The 4,826-nt window shown below is 34.9% G+C and overlaps 1 long non-coding RNA gene across 1 annotated transcript; it reads right to left on the bottom strand.

Moving 5' to 3' along the window:
• Positions 1-1,000: 1,000 nt before the first annotated feature.
• On the bottom strand, positions 1,001-4,587 carry LOC145005694 (uncharacterized). The gene is made up of 9 exons (XR_013662649.1): positions 4,071-4,587; positions 3,367-3,964; positions 2,521-3,281; positions 2,310-2,442; positions 2,075-2,187; positions 1,812-1,982; positions 1,564-1,638; positions 1,392-1,476; positions 1,001-1,307 (listed from the first exon to the last, which is right to left on the bottom strand). It is a non-coding gene; the product is annotated as an uncharacterized LOC145005694 (long non-coding RNA).
• Positions 4,588-4,826: the final 239 nt, after the last annotated feature.

The following is a 4,826-nucleotide window of genomic DNA, read 5'->3' as shown; positions in this document are numbered from 1 at the left end:
AACATGGAAAATAAGGGAAAAAATGGAACCCCTAATCTCATATCTACCTATCTACATAAAGCATAACGAAAATATAGGATTCAAGGTCTAAATATATAAAATTCCATCTATGTACAAAATTTTCATTGTACCAATTAACAAAATCAAACCGACATAAGTAAAAAGAACCTAAAATTGAAAGAAAATCTTCAATAATTAGAAATAATAAAAGCATTATTTTGTAAAATACCAAAAAATCTACCATCGATAGAAAAACAACCTAACCTTACCCGATTAACCTTAAAAAGTCAATGTCCTTAGCGAAAGAAACTCTCTTTGACCAAACTCTTCATATACAGTTTTTATTAGTTGTCATGAACCGTGGTGATGGTGGTTTGACTGAATTCTTCATCTTCAATTACGCTGAGATGAATGACACTTTTTGGAACTATTGATGTCTTCCTTCTGCCGCTTTAATTTTTTAATATTGCATTATTAAATAATTTTATAGAAAAAAAGGATTTGAATGAGTCTCCCATATTTTAAGCAAAAGGTTGTGGAGATGGTGATTTGAATTAGGGACTTGTTCTTGGGTGTGAAGGGGTGAGACAAATCGTGAGTAGTTGTGGGATTGTTTAATCAGGTGGGAGCATGGAACCTTATATTTGATTCATCAATTTTAAGGTAGGAATTTGATGTCGGAGAGTGGTGGTGGAGACAAACTTGTATGGTGGTGAAGGCCATCTGCTAAGGAAGAGAGAAGGAAAAGGGTGGTGGTAGTGGTGTTTATGTTAGTTGATGAAAGAGATGGAAAGGGTGAGGAGCAACACATTAGGTGACGTTGGTTTTTATATAAAAGCTGAAGCTGCAAAGTAACAAACTCCCAAATTTAAGGTTCTTTAATTAGTATGAGTCTTTTAAATTCCACCTAAAATTTGGGGATATCGAGATATAAGGAGACGTTTTATTTTCTTTGACTGTTTCATATTTTTATCGATTTGATTTAATAACATTGTTGTAATATAAATGCAAGCTTTCACCTCGTGATGTGACATCTTGCCACAACAGATGCGAATAAAACATTTCCTAGAGGCTAGAGGCTAAACCCTACAGTACCATCATCGGACACGAGCTTACTTTTTTTATTGATCTTAAAATCAACTTGTTGATGGAACCTAAAGCCTATGCAGTATTATCCAAATAGAAATCACAATCAAGTCTATTCATGAGTCCGTCATTTGGCGGTTCAATGGCTAGAGCGAATGCACCGCAAGTGTCCATGATCAAGTTCACCCATAGAAACTGCACAACAGTAACAGGTGCAGACCCTGAAAAATATTCGTACCCATAAATTAGCACCCATAAATAATATATTTATCCTAAATACTTAAAATTGATTTCAAATGATCTACCTTCCTGCAAGTTGACATTGGATCATTAGAGTAGAAAGGTGGATACTCTACAAGCATTTCAAACATAATCGCCCCAAGAGACCACCTGAAGAATCAAATTATCATTTTAAACATACAAAGTTGACAATGGAATCAGGCTTAAAGTAATTCATGAACCTATAAAATTACTTACCAATCACATTTAAGTGCATTCTTCTTTTTTGACACTGCCTATTGTCTTCTCTCTGCCACTATAGCAACCCAATGCCTGATATAAGAATCCAAAAAACAACCACCATAGTTATCCAATAGCTTTTTAATAACTGAGAAACATTGCAAAAAAACATGTATATTACAAACACAATTAATCTTCCAAAATCCTAGTTTTTTGAACAAATGCATACTTATTTTTGCACTTTATAATAATAAACAATAAAGTACCTTATTCAACAAGTCATTGTAATCAGAGTCTTTTATATGAAGAAGATTGGAAGTGAAGGCTACAAGTTCCCAAAATATTTCATCAAGCACCCCGGTAGAGTTAAAAGCAGCTGCATCAACGAAGCTTGAAATAATTCTCAGGGACTTGTTTAAATTGACAACATCTTGATCCTTGCACAATTTTGTAACTCATAAAAACAACCCAAAAAACAAAGTACATGATCAAAAACATCATTTACAGTTAAAAAAACATAAATTTTCACCTGTACACCATGTTTTTGAGAGGCAACAAGATAACTGATAGTGCTTTGTTATCTTGACCAATTAACTTGACACCCTTAACAGTGTGAGAGCTATTTTCTAGTTTGTCAAGAACCTGACAACATGAAATAAGTATTGAAACTCAAACAAAATATAAACATAATATGAAGAGAAAGGTAAAGTTTCTGTTAACTTGTGATTCATTAAAAACATTCTAAACTATGTAATTTTATCTACCTGACTATATATTTTCAATTTCTGTAACCCTTAGAGACTCTAGTTGTGGTGATGAATAGTCAATAGCTGAGTATTAACCAGAAGGTTGACTGTTTTCATCCAAAGTTGTGGCCTGTGGGAGATCGGTTTTTGTCTGTAGTAATGTCGAGTAAGCTAGTTAGGCTCATTTAAGATCAGAAGAGTAAATTTGTAAATTTTCATTGAAGCCTACTTTTTGGACTTGCAGGGATCAAACCAGTTGACTGTACATGTTTTCCTCCTTTCCAAGCAGCATTACATCCTCTAGCAGCAGCAGTTTTAGCACAAAGCTTCTTGAAATTTTATATTATAATTAAATGGTTAATTTTCTTGATGAAAAAAAACTGAAAAGCAAATTTCACAGAATAAGTGTTCTTTTGTAACACTACCTTCCCATTTATTTTTATCTCTGTGATTATATTTTCTTGTTGTTATTAACTATAAACGGTCATTTGTTAAAAATCATGAAACTTAAGAAAAAAGTTGTGTCATTGAAAGTATATAAATAATATGGGTTATATTGCAACTTTTGATTCAATTCAATAATCACATTCCTTTAAACACGTTTCATTCCATTCCATCACACAAAACACAAAGTTTTTATTCATTCCAATGGAATAAAGCATTCCATTCCTTCATTGACTTAATTCCATCTTTGATGTTTACCCTTTTTCGTAAGCTGTCAAGTCTAAAGTAGTAAAAGTACTACTCCATTAGAAGATCATTGACACAAACATAAAACTAAATACAAAAGTAAAATTGTGAAAACTGTTAACTATGAATTGTTAATCGATTTGTGATGAATTAAGAGAAAAAAAATGCCTATATTACCCCTCCTTTTACTCACATTGCTATTAAGGGTGGAAGAGGCAGTGCATTGCTATATAGGGATGCCTCTCCATTCATAAAACTCATTCCAACTACTTAATTTGTTTAATAATATGGACAAAGGCCCTGCATTTTGCAGTTTGTGTAGAGTAGCTTTCAGAAGTAAGTATAAATGATAAGAAACTACGCCAATGAAAATTTAAAACAGTACCTTTACAAGGGCATAATTTACTTGAAAGATTCCAGCCCTTGTCTTACCTTCTAATTAAATAAATAAACAATGAGATCCCATGTGTATTTAATCATAGGTGTATTGAAACATCAGGAGAAAAGAAGGATAAAAAAGGAACATCAAATGATCCAAGGAAGGAACTGAAGCCCCACAACTACATTCGCATATCCAGAATCCTACACAGTGGATCCCCTGTTTACCAATAATGAGTATCTAGTCTCCACCTTTCCACAAACCTGCAACACTTCAGTCAAGTAAAATTATATATAAAATATGTATAGATTGTGAAATTATAAACAACAAAGAATTAACCAGGGAACCAGTGAAACTGATGAGACACAACTGAACCATCCCTGCCAGTTGGACTCAAATAGCATCGGTTTTGACCCATGGTGGACCCGGTGGCTTCATCACTTGCAACCACTATTAGCAACAGATGTAATGATAGGAACTTCTCATTGCCATCAGGGTTTGCAGGAATATGCAGCAACTGTAGGAAAGTGACAGGGCCATCACGCTTTGAAACAAGCTCAATAAAATCAAATGAATCTTCCACATCAATCACTTGAAAACCAGTCTGATCCCCCAAAAAGACGAAATGATCCCCCATACCAACAACATCAGTTTCAATTTTACAGAAGATCGACAAGAAATTATGAAAAATGTGATCGATTTTTGCATACCTTAATGGTTCCTATGGAAAAAAGTGTGATTCCGATGTTGTGGTGAGTGTTGTATTCGATTCCGACGGAGTCGCTGCCTAATTTCAGTCCGGTGAACCATCCGGATACTCCGACGACATAGGCGGAAGCTTGGCAGGTGACGTGGATCAGGATCTTCGAAGGAGGTAGTGGTGGCCTCTTGCCACCATATGCTCGGTCCAAGGAGCTTCTCAATGTTTAGCGGGTCACCGTCGTGCGTACTGAAGAGATCTGCCTCTCCGGTGAAGTACCTTCATTATCTCCGTAAGCATATGAATACCAAGCCGTATCATGGTCCCATTCACTTCTGTGCTCCTTCGAAGATCCTGTGGCGTACCATCTGAGGTCAGGTGGGGACAGTGGAGGCGCTGAGACATTCAGCAACGACGGCAAGAGAGAGACAGAAGGAAGAGGGTTTCGATTTCATTCCGATGGCGGTGTGTGTGTAGTGTTGTGTTTATAGCAGATTAGGGTAACATCTTTGATTTGGTAACACCGTGTATACCTATACGATAAGTAATATCGTGGATACCTATACAATTATAAGCTTAATATTATTGTACATGTAGTAATAGGTATTGTACCTCTTAATTTTCAAGAAAGAGGCAATATGCTTAATAATATAGTAAAAATATATATAAACACTTTCTTTATCTAAAACAAATTTTATGATTAAAAGGATGCATAGAAACTTCTAGTCATGAAAATAACAATTATAAACATTTGAAGGTTTCATGA

The sequence above is a fragment of the Lactuca saligna genome, chromosome 7 (genome assembly GCF_052625555.1).
Source record: "Lactuca saligna cultivar CGN05327 chromosome 7, ASM5262555v1, whole genome shotgun sequence".
NCBI classification, from domain to species: Eukaryota; Viridiplantae; Streptophyta; class Magnoliopsida; order Asterales; family Asteraceae; genus Lactuca; species Lactuca saligna.
This window is presented reverse-complemented; position numbering and strand designations above follow the sequence as displayed.